The 20000-nt window shown below is 43.7% G+C and overlaps 1 protein-coding gene and 1 long non-coding RNA gene across 9 annotated transcripts in view; one reads left to right on the top strand and one right to left on the bottom strand.

The window, feature by feature from the left end:
- LOC135096665 (uncharacterized) overlaps positions 1-20000 on the top strand; it is a 36487-nt gene that overhangs the window by 16339 nt on the left and 148 nt on the right. The window contains exons 2-4 of the long non-coding RNA XR_010264895.1: positions 16634-16865; positions 19232-19447; positions 19916-20000. The exon at positions 19916-20000 is cut by the window's right edge and continues 148 nt beyond it. This is a non-coding gene — a long non-coding RNA (uncharacterized LOC135096665). The remainder of the gene's footprint in view (positions 1-16633; positions 16866-19231; positions 19448-19915) is intronic.
- Positions 19699-20000, bottom strand: part of LOC135096658 (uncharacterized) — a 15746-nt gene continuing 15444 nt past the window's right edge. For all 8 annotated transcript variants that reach the window (XM_063998369.1, XM_063998370.1, XM_063998367.1 and 5 more), the window contains one exon: positions 19699-20000. This exon is cut by the window's right edge. The gene's annotated coding sequence lies outside the window, so the exon portion shown is untranslated.

The following is a 20000-nucleotide window of genomic DNA, read 5'->3' as shown; positions in this document are numbered from 1 at the left end:
GGGGGAGGGAGGGGAAGGAGACGCTGGGACGGAGGATGAAGCGCTGAGGAGGGAGGAGGAGAAGGGTGGGAAGAATTTGGGAGTTTGAGGGTTCAGGAGGGAACAGAAAGAGGCACTGAAGAGGAGGACGGAGGGGGAGGAGACACTGAGAAGGGATGGGTAGGAGGGGAGCTGAATACTAGGGAAGGAAGGAGGGAAAGACTGGTGTGGAAGAGGAGGGGGAAGGAAAGGGAAGGGAGAGAAAGGGTCGGAGGGAACGGGTAGGGTCGCCAGGAGAAGGGAGAGGAGGAGAGAGAAGGGTCGGGAGGAGGAGGAGGAGGAAGACGGAGTAGGGAAGGTAGGGGAATGATTAGGGAGGAAGGGAGGAAGAGGAGGGAAAGGAGATGAAGGACTGGAAGGTGAGGAGTAGTGGGAGGTGGGAGGGAGGAGGAGGAGAAGAAGAAAGGTTTGAGAGGATGAGTCGGGAGAGAGGGAAGGGGAGGAAGGCGAGCTGGGGAGAGCCGTGAATGAAGCAGTTAAAACGAAGCAGTCTGTGTGTGGAGTGTGTTGATGAAGCAGTAGCGGGGCGCTCACTCTCGGGAAGGCGAGATTCAATACATAAAACTAGGTCGTGTTTATGGCCTGGGTTTTACTGCACTCCCTTCTTTCCTCCCCCAACTTTTCCTTCCTTTACTTTCCTTCCCCCTCCTCTCACCCGTCCTCGCTGCCTGCCTGCCTGCCTGCCTGCCTGCCTGCCTCCCTTTATTCTTTCCTTCATTTTCTTTCTCTTGCTTTTTCTTTTGTTTTTTTTTCTGTTCTCCTATTTTTCTTTTTCCTTGTGACCGGCTTTTCCTCATCTTCGTTCCTTTATCAGTAATTTTCTTGTTTCCTTCTTTTGTTACTTATTTTCTTCCTTTCATTTACTTTTTCCCACGCCATCTGTCCGTTCTAGCTTCTCTCTCTCTCTCTCTCTCTCTCTCTCTCTCTCTCTCTCTCTCTCTCTCTCTCTCTCTCTCTCTCTCTCTCTCTCTCTCTTACTGTTCCTTATTTTTTTTTTATTCTGTTCTATTCTTCTTTTCTATCTTTTCCTTGCTCATCACAAATCCTTCCTTCCTTCCTTCCTTCGTGGCTTTCCAACTCCTCTTTCTCTCCCTCTTCATTCTTTTTATCTATTTTATCTTACCAGTACTTTTATTATTTTTTTTTTATATTTTTCCTCCTTTCTTTTCTCTTCTTTCATTTTTTTTCCTGCCACGCATTCCTGCCTTGCTTCAATTCTCTGTTTCTCTCCTTTTATTCCTTCCTTCCTTTGTGTACTCTCTCATACGACAGGAATGCTGAATAAAGTGGTATGCGACAATGCTACGAGGAAAAATCGTGAAAAAAGAAAGGGAGAATAAGAGAGAGAGAGAGAGAGAGAGAGAGAGAGGAGGGGCTGCAACACCAATTACTAGAAATATGCTCCAAATATAACTAAATTGGAAAAAATTGTGTTAGTTAGCTACGGATAAAAAAATAAATAAAAGAATAAATAAATACATAGATTCTTACATTGAGAGAGATAGAGAGGTATGTAGATTAATAGATGGATAGATGAGTAGATAGAAAGATTACTAGATATATAGATAGATAAATAGATAAGTAGATTATTTAGATACAAAGAAAGAAAAGTAGATAGAGAAACATATAGACACAGGAACACACAGACAGGTAAACAATTTGTCAACTGCAAAGTAAACAAACACCAACACACACACACTCACTACGAAAACACACACACACACACACACACACACACACACACACACACACACACACACACACACACACACTCACTACGAAAACAAACACACACACACACACACACACACACACACACACACACACAGACGCACACACACACACACACACACACACACACACACACACACACACACACACACACACACACACACACACACACACACACACACACACACACACACACACACACTACGAAAACAAACACACACACACACACACACACACACACACACACACACACACACTACGAAAACAAACACACACACACACACACACACACACACACACACACACACACACACACACACACACACACACTCACTACGAAAACAAACACACACACACACACACACACACACACACACACACACACACACACACACTACGAAAACAAACACACACACACACACACACACACACACACATACACACACACACACACACACACACAGACACACACACACACACACACACACACACACAGACACACACACACACACACACACACACACACACACACACACACACACACACATCACACACACATCAGACGACCCTGGAAAGACAAGATTATCCCAGGAAAGAGGAGACAAAGCTGGAAACAGGAGACACACCTGCCAACAAAATGCAAGGCTACAATGACAACATAAGACTGCAAAGAGACACACCAGCGATGGAAAGGGAACAAATTAATGGACACAGAGACAGAGACAGACAGAGAGAGACAGAGAGACAGACAGACAGAGAGACAGAGAGACAGAGAGAGAGAGAGAGAGAGAGAGAGAGAGAGAGAGAGAGAGAGAGAGAGAGAGAGAGAGAGAGAGAGAGAGAGAGAGCAGGATCAGAAAAAAAAAAGACAACAATGAAACCAGAATACAAGACTGGAAATATTAACTGACACAGACAACAAGGCAGAAGAAAACTGTAATAAATGTTAAGAACACTTATGAGACTGCAGCCTGTCATAAAATACATCACTAAACAAAAAGCCTTCCTTGTGTTCACACTTTACAAAATGGCACCTTGCTCCTTCCTGTATTTCCTTCGTTCATATTGTCTTAATCCCACACAGGGCTGAGAATACTCACATGTCTTAAGAGACAAGTAAAAGGAATGTAGGCAAGGCAGCTAGGAACACCTTTATCTGTATGGCATCCTACGAAGAACATCAATTAACACACGATAAAGGAAGAAATGACAGAATTAATGAAAACCCAGGATGCATTGATTACCTCCACGCCCACCACCTTCCTCACTCTGGCTGCCCCTACACTGACGAACTGAAAACTTGTCCAGATAACGTCTCACACTTTCTCTGCATTAAATCCTGCAACATTCGCGCTTCTAATCTCTCTACCCGGGGACTGCAGCCACCATCACCACCACTGCCACCACCACCTCTCGTCTTCTAAGCCTCACCATTTTTGTCTTCTTTTTTTTTTTTCAGTGAGAGTCAGTTGTCATAGGATGGCGACAGAAATTCTTATATTTTTTTTTGTCCACATATTGTGTTATTTTTGTTGGTAAAGTTGGTAGTTGTGTCTCTTGTTTCCCATGTATCGGTTGTCTTTGTCCACGCCACCGTTAATTGCTGGCTCGCGTTCACGTTACTGGGAATTCTGAATTTTGCAGCACTGTGTGTGTTAATTGTTTGTAGTAACTGCTCCTTTGTGTGTATTGCACGTCTTTCTTAGCTTGATGCATGAAATTGTATGGTATATCTTATTTCAGGTTTGCTTCATGGTAATCATCAGTGTTTTCTTTGCTAAAATGAACCTAACACATAAGTCAGTACAAAATTAAAGGAATAAGGTATCTATTTATTTATATTGTTTCCGTTTTTACTTAGGGATTCCCTCTATGGGCTCCTTACTACAGCCACAGACTTTCGTAGTGCATCACATTATATTACGAGTATCACTGAATATCACTATAAACACAGGTGGTGATGCCCGCAGCTCCAATGTAACTATAACCACATTATTACCAGTCTCTCCTAATGGATTTCACTGTCCACCACCACCACCACCACCACCATCACCACCTCTAGCAGCAGTAAACATGTTAACCAACGCAGTTTGTCTTTACAGCTCTACTGACTATTTAATTTCATTGTCTACCACCATCCTTACTAACAGCGGCGAAAAGAGACTAACCCAATCAATTTCTCTCTTCTCTTCTACTGACTGTATTATTTTAGTGTCCACCTCCACATCTAGAAAAAAAAAGAAAAGAAAAGAAAGAAAAGTATAACCAAGGGAATTTGTCTCTACGTCTCCACTGACAATTTAATTTCTGAAGTGGAAAGCATTAGGACACACTCTCTGTTGGTCAGAATACACGTCATCGACTGCTACAGTATTCACCACCAGGCAGTAATGGAAATCTTGTCAATAATTCCTTTGTGATGTGTGACGCCAAACCAACGACATCTACAACTGTTTTTTTTTTCTTTTTCATTAATTTGTTCCTTTACTCTCTCTTTTTCACATGGCTGGGAAAGTTTACATCCATTAGTATTTTCTCCCTATCAGATTACACTTTTCATTCACTCCTTGTCTGATAACTTTAAACTTGCCTATCACATCTTTGAGAAATTAAACATAGGACAATTCTAGTTTTCTTAATTTTTATTCACTACATCCTTACTCTTTCATTAAATATATTCCTGGAGCAGCGTTCTTCAACACCTCTGTACTCCACTACGATTAATTTTCACAGAGTCTGATGAAAACTGTTGTGGACACCAAGGATGTTTTCATGATTCAAGTGATCTTTCAACAAGCAGTCTGTATCATCAATGAAAAAAAATACCCATGAGAATTCGACTAAGTTTCCGTGGCCAGTGATCGCCGCCATGAGAGAACAAAGTGATTCAGAACGCGGTCACTCTTCTTGCTGTTGTTTTACCCGCTCTCTCTGGCCTTGACCCTCGGAAGCCTTGTGGGCAGCGTGGCTTTTCTCTCGGCAAGTCCTGCTGAGACAACGAAGTGTTTCAGAACGCTGCCACTATTCCTGGTAATATTCTGCCTGGTCTCTCTCTGGCCTTGACCCTCGGAGTCCTTGTGATCAGTATAATGTATCTTACTGTCGTCATGGACTCTCCTCTTCTCACCACGCTCCTTACAAAAAGTGTCTTGTATTTCGATAAACGGTTCTTTTTCTTTCTTGTTTAAAGTTTGGGTATATTTTCTACCTTTTCTCTCTCTCTCTCTCTCTCTCTCTCTCTCTCTCTCTCTCTCTCTCTCTCTCTCTCTCTCTCTCTCTCTCTCTCTCTCTCTCTCTCTCTCTCTCTCTCTCTTTAATATGTCATACCGTATAGTTCAGCCCATATCATTTATGTACGGGCCTATTTCTTACGCTAATGAACAGTGTGTGTGTGTGTGTGTGTGTGTGTGTGTGTGTGTGTGGGTGGTTTAGTTTGACTTGGCTAGGCTTAGGTAGGGTTAGGGTACATTAAGTTCTCTCAGGTTAGGTTTGGTTGTGTTTGGTTGAGTTTGGTTGGTTTGGTCAAGTTAGATTAAGTTAGATTAGGTTTCGTTTTGGTTAGGTTTGGTTAGGTTTGGTCAAGTTGAGTGAGACTAGGTTAGGTTGGTTTGGGTTTGAGTCGGTCAAGTTAGGTTAGGTTAGATTTGGTTTTCTTTTGTTTTCTTTAGTTTAGTTTGGCTAGGATAGATTAGATTAGGTTAGGTCAGGTCCAAGAATCACTGGAAAACAAGAGTGTCTCGTGTAAACCTGTGCACACATTATCACACTTTATAAAAATAGATAAGTAGATGATAAGACGCGGAGCATCACGCGATGGGAGCCACGTATGAGGGAGGGAATCAGCATGGTAACGTGGCGGGAGTCTTAAGTAGGGTTATATCTATACAGGTAGCAAATTCGGCGGAGCGTTATCTATGTAATACCAACACGGGATGATTAATGGTACAGCGGGAGGGGGGTAGAGGGCGTAATGGCAGGGAAGCCGTGGGGGAAGAGAGGCGCATGTGCAAGGAACACTGTATCTAAGTCAGGCTATCAGTGTCTTATCTCCACTACTTTTAGCACGCTGTTGTGGAAGCTGTTGTTTTTGTTATTGTTATAATATGTTTGTGCGAAAACCAGACTCCTTCTTTAGCAGGCACCGTCTTGCCCCTGATAGAGCAGGAGACCCGCACGTCAAAAAATATATTAATAATAATAATGATGATAATAATGATAATAATAATAATATGTAAATTAAATGTAACAGTAAAGGGAATACAAGAAACGATGTCATGAAGGAAAATGGAGTCAAGTTAAATGAGATAAAAAAAGAAAAAGTGAAGAGAACAGTATATATATTAGAGATAAGAGAAAGAGAGACTGTAGCATATATTTGCGGCTTCAGTGGTTTGCATGACGAGTTTCTTCCCAGGTGAACACAGACTGCGGCGTGACAGCAGGTAAACATAATCTATCTCCTCTCTGCCTGGGATTCGAGCCCGTCATCTCTTGGAATCGGGTGATGGGTGTGAACTGAACACGCTAGTCCTATTACCATCAAACTGGAATTTTTCAAACACAGCAAATATACAAATGTTAGTGTAAAACTATACTTCTCTTCAAATGTCTTCCCGCACACAACGTTTTCAGCCTTGCATGATGCCATAAAACAGTAACTGCCTTTCCCTTTTGTTTTTCTTCTCTCTGCTACCCTTTCACCTTCCCTCGAACCCTTCCGTCCCTTCCCAATCAGTGCCACCAAATACTTGATGGCTTCAGTCTGCCCAAATGCCTCCACACACAACCAGACCTCACCAACCACCAGTACTCATTCTACTGCATAACACTATATAGGAAACTGCACGAAGCCTGCCTGTACATTTGTAAGTGGCTGTCTCTGTATAAAACATGTTTGTCTATATCTTCCTCGCATTCCTACCCATAAATTTCTCTAACCAACAACAGCTCTCGCATTCACGTTAACCACTGTACACTTTTGGCGCCTCGTTCAGAGGACTCACAACCTTGCCCGGTGCGTAATCTTTTAATGTAGTGTGTCAGTAGCTGTACATGCCTTGACACAGACCCTCTACCAAGTACAGGCGTGGTCAAAAGTGTAACATTTTGCACTCATTTCCATTGTGTTTAACTTTTCTTCAATTTGAAGTGTGGTCTGCTGACAGCCTCCTTACGGAACAGAGAACAGAGTGTCTGCGGGTCAGAGGACTTAAAGACTGAGAGAAATGTCAAAATGTTCGATGCAGTGAAAGTCAATACAGAATGTTACTCGACTTTTGTCCATGCTTGTACTTGTATAGCGTTTTGTTGCTTCCCTCATTCCGCCGCACTCAATAACTGTTCCGCGTGCGTGCGTCAGCTGTGATGTGTTGCAGTTTTTCATCGCCATATTTCACGAGTTCCGCGCCCCTTCAGACCTTGTGAAGCAATAATTCAGGCCTGTGTGAATTCTGACACACGCGACACCTAATTTATTGTCAGAAGCAACATGAGCTTGTAGCAACACATCACCCTCCTCCTCCTCCTCCTCCTCCTCCTCCTCCTCCTCCTCCTCCTCCTCCTCCTCCTCCTCCTCCTCCTCCTCCAGCTGCCTCTCTTCGCTCCTCCATTGGGTGACAGCGTGAGCAGGGAAGCCCGCCGCCACGTGATAGGCCAGCCTGGCCGAGGCTCCTCCCTGACTGGCGTGCGGCGCCGCCAACGGCTGGCAAAGACAAAGGGCTGATTGGCAGCGAGGCGGGTGCGGGGCGAGTGTGGGAAAGGCGCCCCGCCCCTCCCACCAACATCATGGCGGGTGGTGGCTGCTCAAGTCAAGGTCTACTGCTTCACGTATGTAATTCCTGACGCACGTGACCACAGTGAACACTGAACACCGCCGCTAAAGGAAGAAGGCCATGAGCATCCTGCGTGAAGGCAGCCTGGGACTAAAGGGAATTAACGGGGATGTAGAGGAGGGGGCGGAAAAAGCGACAAAAAAGGGAGAGTCTGCTGAGAGGCGATCGAGGCACCAGAAGGAAAGGTTACCCTATAGAAAACTATCAATGCCTACTTAAACTCACCCTCCAAATTGCCCCCTTCCCTGATTGGCGTTCTCTGTCAAGGCGTAGTACACACACACACACACACACACACACACACACACACACACACTCTCTCTCTCTCTCTCTCTCTCTCTCTCTCTCTCTCTCTCTCTCTCTCTCTCTCTCTCTCTCTCTCTCTCTCTCTCTCCCATGTCAAAGGGACCAATAAAGCTTCTCCAGAGAGTTAGGTTATGTTTGAGAACGTTGACACAGACACAGACCACTGAGCACCTTGTGTTGGTGGTGGCGTAGCGAGCTTCCCTTAAATTTTAATTGTATACAGTAGTTTGACTAGGCAAGGTGCAAGCACGGAGGCACAGTTTCGGAGAACAATAGGAGGGACCCCATCAGGTCCATAAGCCTTCTGAGGGTTTAGGCCTCCAAGGGCATGGAAAACATCATTGCGAAGAATTTTAATAGGTAGCATGAAGTAGTCAGAGGGTGGAGGAGAGGGAGGAACAAGCCCAGAATCGTCCAAGGTAGAGTTTTCAGCAAAGGTTTGAGCGAAGAGTTCAGCTTTAGAAATAGATGTGATAGCAGTGGTGCCATCTGGTTGAAGTAGAGGAGGGAAAGAAGAAGAAGCAAAGTTATTGGAGATATTTTTTTGGCTAGATGCCAGAAGTCACGAGGGGAGTTAGATCTTGAAGAAAGGTTTTGACATTTTCTGTTGATGAAGGAGTTTTTGGCTAGTTGGAGAACAGACTTGGCATGGTTCCGGGCAGAAATATAAAATACATGAGATTCTGGTGATGGAAGGTTTAAGTACCTTTTGTGGGCCACCTCTCTTATCATGTATAGCATCAGAACAAGCTGTGTTAAACCAAGGTTTAGAAGGTTTAGGTCGAGAAAAAGAGTGAGGAATGTGCGCCTCCATGCCAGACACTATCACCTCTGTTATGCGCTCAGCACACAAAGACGGGTCTCTGACACGGAGGCAGTAGTCATTCCAAGAAAAATCAGCAAAATGCCTCCTCAGGTCCCCCCACCAACAGAGGCAAAACGCCAGAGGCACCTTCGCTAAGAGGGATCCTGAGGAGGGATTGGAGTTTACTTCATTCAATCATTTACAAGTATATTCCTTACAAACTTTTGTCCTGATTTTTTTATTTATTTTATTTTTTTGTTACTGCTTACTTATTTCCTGTGCCTATTTTTCTCCATTTGTTGCCTACACTGTGTACATGATTATGTGACACATTTAGCACTACTTTGGGGTATGACACCGCTCAAAGCACGGTTCTAGGCAGAGAGCAGCAATATTACATTCCACACACATATATCGCGTGTCTTTCCGTGCTTTGGGGCGCTGTGTTGATGTGCGACACACGTGACAAGGCTTCTGCTTTTTTTTCTCACACGGCGTGGCAGGGATGGTCTTTGGAAATTGACGTCCTGTGAGGCGTGTAGGGTCATCACCATTTGCGGCCCCACGCCTTCCTACCCCATTTCGTGGCTCAGAGTACTGTTTGAGAAGCTGTCTCACAACCTCTGTGGTGAAATTGTACAGTGTTCTCTTCTTCCCTGTGCTGCCCTGGTACAGGATGTGTGCGTGAGAGTGGCACAGTCAACAAGATGGAAGAACAGTTTTTTGTACCATTTCATTGTTTGCGTTTGCATTCCACTGTCGACATCATACTGTCACTTTTATCAAACAACCTCATGTTCAGGTTGTAATGAATCACACCTTGAGGCTTGCAGATGAAGGTATACCCGTGCAGCGCTCAGTGTCTTCACTCCGCTCCATTTTTGCCTCATGAACAGTGGTAAGCAAATGAACTTCTCTCTTGTCTTTCCACTTCAGTGAGAGAATATTATTATTTGCTTGTTTGTGGATGACTTCTCCTTTCACGAGTTTAGGGGGATATTTAGGCATAAACTTCCTATTTGCTTTCACTGTTCCGCAGGCCCCTGTCATATTTTCGTGTAGGAAATGAAAAAGAGAAGGGCTGGTGTACCAGTTGTCAACATATAAAATGTGTCCCTTACCCAAATAAGGCTCAAGCATAGTGCTTACAACACTCCCTGACTTGCCCAGTCCCTGCGTTAGGTTTATGTCTGTTCCAGCTCCTAAGTACAGAATCATGTCTAATATGAAGCCAGTTTCACAATCACAGAGAACATATAATTTCAAGCCAAATCTATGACGCTTCGTTCAGATGTACTGGCGAAAATACAAGTGACCCCGCCAGAGTACCTGACTTTCATCAATAACCAACTTCTGAAATGGCCTGAATGTTGATTTGAAGCGGTTGCAAATATATCTTTCTCATTCTATCATCATCAGTGGGTTTTGTGTTGCCATGGAAATGTAGGGACTGCAGGAAGGCAGTGAATCTGTTTACTGACATCACTTTACTGAAAACTGGCACGTGATGAAGTGGATCAGTCGACCAGTAAAGCTTATGCTTTTCTTTAAGATTCAGCCCCATCAGCATAATAAGTGCCAGGAAAGAATTCTTTTCCCTTACAGTTGTTGGATGCCAGTCTAGGAAGCGAGAGTTGGGTAAAAGTACTCTGCAAGCAATCGTAAAACCGTAGAATTTGTTTGTTTCTTCAACTATGGTTTTCATTATTTCCTCTGTAAAAAAAAAAAAAAAAAACAGGCGAAAAATGTCGCTCTCACTGCTGTTTTCGTTGACTGAGGGGTCACAAATACCACGACCATCTCTATCAAACGGAAGTATTGAGGGAAGAAAGGTACTCCCATCTACCCATTTCCACTCCATGTCGGCAGCGGTGGGGGAGGGGTGGGGGGGGTTACTATGTGCAGTGTGTTGTGTTGACTTTGACATGTGCCTGGTGGGTTAGGTGGTCCTGCACTACCATGCTGGTACCCATTCGATATAGTATCTGTACATTCTGTGGCTTTCCGTTTTGGAGATTGTGGCTGTATCTGTGCACTGCTGGATGAGGTTGTTGTGAGTGAGCCACATCATCTACTTCACAGTCATCCTCCTCTGTGCCTGACTCACCAGAGTAATCAGGATCATTAGTATCGTCTGATGAATCACTGTCCCCTATCTCTGTCACCCCTTCATCATCAAGAAGGGCTGAAATATCAGCCTCAGACAATACCTTGGCTATCTTTTTATGAAACGGCATTGTCAGGGCCTGCAGTGAACCGGTCTTGACAGCAGCAGGCACGCGCTGAATGAGAGAGCGGGACAAAGGTGGCCGCTCCCCCGGCCAGTGTTACCACCACCGCTCAACAACAAAAACGCGCCAAAAATCTTATAACTTTTTTTTTATTACACACCAATGTTATAGTTTTGAAATCATTTAAATTCCATTGATTTTGTAAATATGCTGATGGATGTGAAGACAAAGTAACAAAATACATTGAAAATGTTCATTATAAACAGAGAAGCACACGGCTCATTGGATATCCCGCCAAAACTCTATGTATATGTGACAAATGATAACTTCCTCAGTTGCCAAATTATTCTTTATTACGACTAAGATATCCACATGTACACAAAAACAAAATAGAAGGACGCACAACTGTGCAAAACGGCAAACGTACAAGTACGTGCTAAACATTTCCCTAAGAGACACGTATTTGTACTACTTGTACGTAGTGAACAGTGCACGGGTTAAAATATCACAAGTTCCATGTTGTATTACCTACTTTCAACTTATAAAAGCCCAGCTTCACTCTGTTGTTAATTCATTTATGTCTGCTGTCCCTGCCTTCGATACTTACCTTCTGCCTCACCACAACCTGCTCGCCTTCATGCTGTCATTATTTCAACTATCAATTTATATTGCCGGAACTATTTCTATATGGTGTATCCCTGTACACTGGCGCGTTTCCAAGCGCAACAAATTAATCACACAACAAAAACAACTCTCTCTCTCTCTCTCTCTCTCTCTCTCTCTCTCTCTCTCTCTCTCTCTCTCTCTCTCTCTCTCTCTCTCTCATGACCCTAATCACCCAACATCTTATCCTCCTCTTCCTTCTCCTCTTCTTCCTCTTCCTCCTCTTTCTCCTCCTCCTCCTCCTCTTCCTTTTCTTCTCTTTTCCTTTCCTTCTTTGGTAAGCAAGATTGCGCAGTAAAGTTTTACTTAAGAGTAAAGGACAATAATGACGGTGGTGGTGGTGGTGGTGGGTTTTGTAACGGTGTCACATAATTAATAATAATATGTATTGTATTTATAATGCCTTGCCTGATTAGCAATATAAGTGTATGTATACATATATGCATAAGTGTAGATAGTGGGTGTTGGGAGATAAGGGTGGGGCGGATATGATCACGCCACCCTACGTCACACACACACACACACACACACACACCATGGAACTTTCCATGCTCCTTTTATTGCCATGGATAAGTAATCGGTAGCACCTACATTATAGTATCTAAGTATTCTCCATAGTTAATCTCTCCCTAATGTATTTTGGCATGTATTACTCTTAGCTATAAGTATCTTTTCCCTTGCCTTATTTATGTCATTAGAGAGTTATAATTATGAATATATTCATGTACTGTGAGTGCGGTCAACCCGCCCCTATTTCTAGTGTCAGCACTTTTTGAAGGCGCTAAGCGTCCCTTGTGCCGGCTCCGGCAGTCTCTTGCCAGGGTGTAACGCTGCACCACGCAGAGGACATCCGCTGTCCCGTACGCGCCACACCCTTCTCCACAACTCTGTACATGTATCTAAATATACCTATTTTTATACGTTCACCTTTTGACATTCACCTGAAAACCACAAAAAAGCAACAACAATAAACAGTGGTTGAAAGTGAAGTGGTGAACGGACACAGTGAACGGAGAAAACGGCAAACAGTGGCAGGGTAGTGAGGAGAGCAGAGGAGCGAGCCGGCCTTGTTTACACAACTTACGCTGACACACCAAAACACTCGCACCCAGCCAAGAGCGACGCACCTAACGGTCTCGCCTTACTCACCCAGCCTGCCTCTCCCTACATTCACTTCTCCTTGTTAAAAAAAAAAAAAAAAAAGGAGACTTAAAAGACTCGGGGAGAAACCTAACAATTCTTTGGTTTCCCCGCGACCTAATTACTCGTCGTAGATTCTCGGCGAAGACATCATCGGCGCAGACATTCCCGGCGCAGACCAACACATCTCCCACCTGCAGGAATGCTGCAGGATTCTACAAGGACACTACTACCCTAAGAGGAGCTTCCCAAGACGGAAGGAGTCTTCCTAAGAAGAGGATATATATACTCGTATATATATATATATATATATATATATATATATATATATATATATATATATATATATATATATATATATATATATATATATATATATATATATATATATATATATATATATATATATATATATATATATATATATTTTATTTTATTTATTTTTTTTTTTAAGTGTGAATTTCTCTGGCTACAGTCGTGAGTAGAGACACTTAGTGGTCCACCACACCAATATTAAATAAAACACTTGTGGTAACGCAAACACTGTTAGGGTTCATGTATAACTTACCTATTTCACAGTGATGTTACTTATATGGAAATTAAAATAATTTAGTCTGCCTCTTAAATACCGTTTTCTTTTTTCTGCTGGACAGAGCTCTCGCTCCCGTTTTCTTTTAAGTGTTCAGGGATAACTAGGATAATTCCATTTCTGTCCCTAAACCTTCAATTCTGTTAAAATTTTCACACTTCTCACAATACTAACATTCATCTTTTAAGAGTGGAAACGCCTTTGGACGATGGAAACGTGATGTAAGTGTGTAATTAATACCTAATTGAGATAGTAATAATACCACATTTATGGCTAAAGCTGAGAAGTTAGCTGAAATTTACGAACTGGAGTGTCATTTCTAAGCGGAAAATAGTGATAGTAGATCATCAGAAGCATTATCAACGGAACCAAAACCCACTACAGTGGAAATACCGTGCCCCATGAGGACGGAAACGTGTTGATTACAAGATCAGGGAACAATTACCCATCATTATCAGCAGCAACCATGTCTAATGCTAAGGCTTCTGCTTCAGCCTCTGCTGGCTCTCCTCATGCCTTGCATGCATGTACTACACTTAAGGTACTTCCTATTCCTGAAACAATATCAGCATTTCGCGGAGAACACCCGCAAGAAAGGGCTCATCATTTCATTGGTTTGTGTGAGGATGTTATGACAAGAGCAAATACTATCAGCGATGAACACAACATCTCTTTCGTCAGATCTAAATTGGCTGGAGAAGCAGCACACATGATGAATACCAGCGCTTTCAGTCCGCTTGAAATAGGGACTAGTTATGCAAATTTCAAGAAAAATTTCTTGAACATTTTTGAGGGTAAGAGTCAAACTGACCTCATGGTACTAGCATCCAAGGTGGTCTTAGATTTGCAGCTGAAATTAACTCTCTTCACGAAATGAAAGCCTTAATCCCTACACACCAGTTCGTAACGGACTTCATGGATGTCTTACGACTTAACAACTGGTTCCAAGGAAACAGTATGACAGAAACAGATTTCAGAAGACTTCTGGAATTCATCTTTTACATATCATTGGTGAATGGGGAAGTGAAGAAAACCGCAAGTCATTTCAGTTTTAAACTGGGAGACACAGTAGCTGACCTTGCAGTCCTGATTCGAGAGAAAAGAGGGCTACCTGGTTGGTGCCTCTCCGGAAACTCAAACCTCACTGGTTGCTCCTCCACTCATGGATGACGACCAATCTCAACCTTGTGCGGCAGCCATGGCAAGGCCTGGAAATGTCTGTTCGTACTGCCATAAAATAGGTCATGTAGAAAAAAGATGTTATAAGAAACAAAAGGACCAGAAATTGGCAGCAAATAAATCCGACTTGGAGAACAAAACAAAAGGGGGTAATCTCTCTCTGTTAGACCAAAACCAGGTGCATCGCCCCACGTGAAAACTGGTAGGACAAGATCCTACAGGGACGTCGCTACCCAATACTGCCTCATACATGGCCAGTGTAAACACTCATCAGAGCAATGTAAAGATATAATCAATATGAGAATTGAAAAACAGGCCAGAGCTAACCTGAACAGTACAAGGCAGTCGGGAAAAGACCAGCGCACAGTGGTAAACAAACCCGACTAAAACATCTCAATGCGCAAGACGCTGAGGCAGCAAATTCTTCTGACATGTCAGTGCATTCAACCATAAATGCTGCTGCCAACAACCAACCAGACATAATGGCATTACCACCTGGGGTAGGTAGGCATCGCTTATCTTTGGCTGTAGACACTGGAGCCACAGTAAACGTGATCTCTGAAGAATCTTACAAGATTCTCAAACGGAAAAATCCTGAAAATCTTAGGAAAAATTTCCTTACCAATAAGTCTATCTAAGAATACTCGACTTGTTCAAACTGATTTCTATGTAGTCAGTAACTTTCAACTTCCTTCTGACGGCTTGTTAGGGCTAAGCGCCATGAAGTCTCACCAGATAGTAATCAATCCAAAGCAAAACACAGTCATGTACTGCGGACGACATCTGGAAGGGATGAAACATCCTGCTCCTTTGGTTTCCAGGCAACCCAGAAACGGTTCTTTATCACGGAAGGGACAAAGATCCAATGGGGAGCCTCAAACGATTCCATCTGTCCGGTCTCCTATGAGAGATAAGGATATAACAGAAGCATGGAGGGAAGCCAAAGCAATTGTCAATGCCAGTTATGACAATCCTGCTCGTGTGGCAAAACGGATTACAATTCGTCTTCCAGAAGCTCCTGTAGGCAGTGACATCTGTCTTGAAGGTATAGGTAATGTCAGGCGATTGGCTGTTGAATCGACTCTTTCCACAATTAGAAAGGGTCATGTCACTCATGCCTGTATTGTTGTGTTATGCGTATCTGTACATTTCCTTCACTGACACATACAAAAATGTAATGAGTCATTTGCTAAGTGTTTCCTGTAAGGCTTGGGTCACGTAGTGCCGCGCGGCGCCACCCCAGTACGTAGCGAGCCGAGGAACAAGAAAGGAGGGGAGGTCCACCCAGGCTATAGCTGTTCCCGCATCACACAACTTACACGTTAATTTATCGCAGAGTAAAGCAAAACACAACAGATGTCTATACAGACCCTACACAGTATCCGGAAACATTTCTGCCCGCATCCGAATACTTTCAAGAGGCTGTAGTACAAATTACACGGGTTTTAAGGATGTTTCTTCGGTCCTGGTGACAGACTGGTAAGGTTTCTACACCATCAGAGGGAAAAGCAGTCTTGAAAACCCGTGTGATCATCATTGTGTCCTTTGAAAACAGTCTGGTGTGAGAGCAAAGCTTTTCAGAATACAGGCACTTAACCTGTCTTCATGAAAAACAAGTGCATTTATGATACCTGAGACTGCCTTACGACATTCCCCCAATGACTCTAATGTATCTTTCTTTTTTTCGTAGCATAAGCCTGTCTCCCATTGGTGAAAACATCCTCACTACATGTACTACGTTATTTCATTAGTCTCAAGTCGCTACTTAAAGTCTATATAAGCCTCAATGACTCTAATGTATCTTTCTTTTTTTTTTTTTTCGTAGCATTAGCCTGTCTCTCATTGGTGAAAACATCCTCACTACATGTACTACGTTATTTCATTAGTCTCAAGTCACTATTTAAAGTCTATATAAGCCTCAATAAATACGAAAGCTGTAGTGATGGTCTGCCTCCCGTCAGCCAATCAGAGCATTCTATTTTTCCGTTTTCTTTCTTACTCATCGTAAAACTGATGTATCTTTCATTTGTTCTTACTTCTTGCCTCACGGTGTGTTGGTGTCTTCTACTGCTAATATAACCGTGATTCTTTTTGTTTTCTTTTTTATCATTACAAGCAGTATTATGAGTGCGGCTGTTCTGAGTGACAATTACCTCAGCACAGCCTCGACCAATCAGCACCAAGTATTCAAGTCACGTGATACTCTCTCCTCGCCGTCTGCTCAGCCATTCGCCCTGCGCCCGCTGACGTGATGTGACGGGTCTCCGGTTGTGTTGCAGCGGTGAGGTGGTGTTGCATCTTTTCTCAGCGGGCGTGTTGTGGTGGAGTGCGGTGTGAAGGGAGAGGTGGATGTGAGTATGGCCTGGTGGTAGATAGGGAGGAGTGGATAGTGGAAGAGAGATGTGGAGAGTAGGATGGTGGAAGGGGGAGGTGGAGGTGGCTATGGCAGACGTGACTGGGTCAAGGTGGTGGTTGTGGTGGTGTTTGGTGTGTGTGTGGTTGTAGAGGATGGAAGTGGTTGCCTAACTAGGGTGATGGTGGTGGTAGTTGCGGTGGGGGGGTGGAATGTTGGTGGAAGAGTGTTGGTAGTGATGGTGAAAGTGACTGGCTTGTGGTGAAGGTGGTTGTGATTGTTGGGGATGGTGGTGGTTGTGTAATAGTGGTAGGGATATCGGTGTTGTGGTTGCTGGGTGCGGTTGAGGGCTGGGGTGGTGGTGGTGGTGGTGACGGTGATGCTACGGTTGTCAAGGTTTATAGGGAGATGTTCGTGTGTGTGTGTGTGTGTGTGTGTGTGTGTGTGCGCGTGTATACTCCTGTAACTAGCAAACTGGTGTCACTCGTTCACTTGTTTCACCTCCCTGTTTCAGACCTTCCTTCTCTCCCCTCCCCTCCCCTCACATCCCGCTCCCTTCCTCCCCTGCCCGCCACCCTCTCCCCACTCTTCCTCGCCTGCTCTCCCCTGCTCCTCGTGTTCCAGGTGGCTGTTACCTTATCTGATTTAATATATAATGGTTTTTACTTGAGATCGAAGCTCCACGTAATGAAAGGCAGAAATCTGTGCTTTTCATTACTATTATTGCACTATTCATGTAAACTTACAATACAAAATTAATTCTATTGGAAAATGAGTGTATATTTAAACAACTCCATCTATATAATGACCTGTGTGATGTGACATCAGCGAGAGAGAGAGAGAGAGAGAGAGAGAGAGAGAGAGAGAGAGAGAGAGAGAGAGAGAGAGAGAGAGAGAGAGTAATAATATTAGTAATGAGGCTAAATTTTAACGTTATTGACTCTTTGATAATGAAAATTAGATGACTGAGATTGTAGTTAAGTAAGTTGAGAAGTTGAGCAAATAAATACGAGCAGGCTGTCTGTCTGTCCGTCTTTCAATCAATCAAACAGTCAGTCTGTTGATGGAGGACTGGTGGAGAGAGCAGCCTGTGTCTGTCTGTCTGTCTTTCAGTCAGTCAATCTGTTGATGGAGGACTGGTGGAGAGAGCAGCCTGTGTCTGTCTGTCTGTCTGTCTGTCTGTCTTTCAGTCAGTCAATCTGTTGATGGGGGACTGGTGGAGAGAGCAGCCTGTGTCTGTCTGTCTGTCTGTCTTTCAGTCAGTCAATCTGTTGATGGGGGACTGGTGGAGAGAGCAGCCTGTGTCTGTCTGTCTGTCTTTCAGTCAGTCAATCTGTTGATGGGGGACTGGTGGAGAGAGCAGCCTGTGTCTGTCTGTCTGTCTTTCAGTCAGTCAATCTGTTGATGGGGGACTGGTGGAGAGAGCAGCCTGTGTCTGTCTGTCTGTCTTTCAGTCAGTCAATCTGTTGATGGGGGACTGGTGGAGAGAGCAATCTGTGTCTGTCTGTCTGTCTTTCAGTCAGTCAATCTGTTGATGGGGGACTGGTGGAGAGAGCAGCCTGTGTCTGTCTGTCTGTCTTTCAGTCAGTCAATCTGTTGATGGGGGACTGGTGGAGAGAGCAGCCTGTGTCTGTCTGTCTGTCTTTCAGTCAGTCAATCTGTTGATGGGGGACTGGTGGAGAGAGCAATCTGTGTCTGTCTGTCTGTCTTTCAGTCAGTCAATCTGTTGATGGGGGACTGGTGGAGAGAGCAGCCTGTGTCTGTCTGTCTGTCTTTCAGTCAGTCAATCTGTTGATGGGGGACTGGTGGAGAGAGCAATCTGTGTCTGTCTGCCGACGTGATTCCTGCCTCCATTGTTTCATTACATATGAAAACTACAAGAACGGGAAGTATTGGTTTTATTCATTAATTGACTGATGTGTGGTGGTGGAGGTGGTGGTGGCATTAGTAGTATTTAGGTGTTCAACTTAATAGGGAATGAAGGTAATGCGTATGCGCTGGTGGCTTGAAAGTAACAAGTGGTGATGAAAGGTGGTGGTTTGAGATGGTGGCAGGGCCTGTTACCACCTTCACTGTCCCAAGTCAAGGAGGGAGGCACTTCATTATTGTTACACCTGCTATTTTACTCACCTACTTTTCTCTCTCTCTCTCTCTCTCTCATTTTATATTTGCCTGTTGTTCTTTTTCTTCCTCTTCTCAAATCCAGTCATACTGTATTTTTGTTGCCATTTTGAGTGTTAACACAACCCAACCTAACCTAACCTTTCTTTGTATTATTTATTTACTTTTTTGTAGTATTTCTAAGTAACTCTAAGCCTTTTAAGTGGTAACCTACTTTAATGTAACCTCTCATCACTATTGCAGAGGAGATAATTGGTGGGCTGTGTGTGGTGGTGCCACATTGTCTGTGAGGGACCCCCAGAGCCACACAGCACCAGCTGCAACAGCTACAGCAGCAGCAGCAGCAGCAGCAGCAGCAGCAGCAGGAGGAGGAAATGGCATCCACCTACCTCACCCAGTGTCACCGGGGCCTCCTCCTCCTCCAGCAGCTGGCCAGGGTGCAGGGACAGGATGAGCAAGGTGAGGAGTGGTGGTGGTGGTAGAATTGATAGCAATGTTCAGTATAGTAGTAAAAGTGCTAGTAGAGCTCCTGGATTATATATTTTTAGTAGTATAGTAGTAGTAGTAGTAGTAGTAGTAGTTCCAGCATTTGTTGAAATATTCTGGTAATTATACACTAATAATAATAATAATAATAATAATAATAATAATAATGCATCTATCCAGGCCATTATTGTTGTGTAGAGTTGAGGTGCAAACAAACACCTGTAAGTGTGACACGACTGCCTTTATTTTATTCATCAGTCACACATACAAAACACAACAACAACTAACACATAAACAACAACAACAACAACACAATCAACACATCATTTAATAACAAACAGACAACACTAACAAAACAAACTGTTAATATTCCTTGTAAATTGTGAAAGAAAACAAAAAAGGAAAACCAAGATGATGATGATAATGGTGGTCTTTCCCCAGCAGGTGGTGACAGAGAGGGTGGCCAGCTTGTCCCTCCCTCCTGCCACCCAGCCACAGCACTGGCAGTTGCTGCAGTGAGACTGCC

The sequence above is a fragment of the Scylla paramamosain genome, unplaced genomic scaffold (genome assembly GCF_035594125.1).
Source record: "Scylla paramamosain isolate STU-SP2022 unplaced genomic scaffold, ASM3559412v1 Contig5, whole genome shotgun sequence".
Taxonomy (NCBI): domain Eukaryota; kingdom Metazoa; phylum Arthropoda; class Malacostraca; order Decapoda; family Portunidae; genus Scylla; species Scylla paramamosain.
Note: the sequence above shows the minus strand (reverse complement) of the source record. Positions and strands in the feature narration are given on the sequence as shown.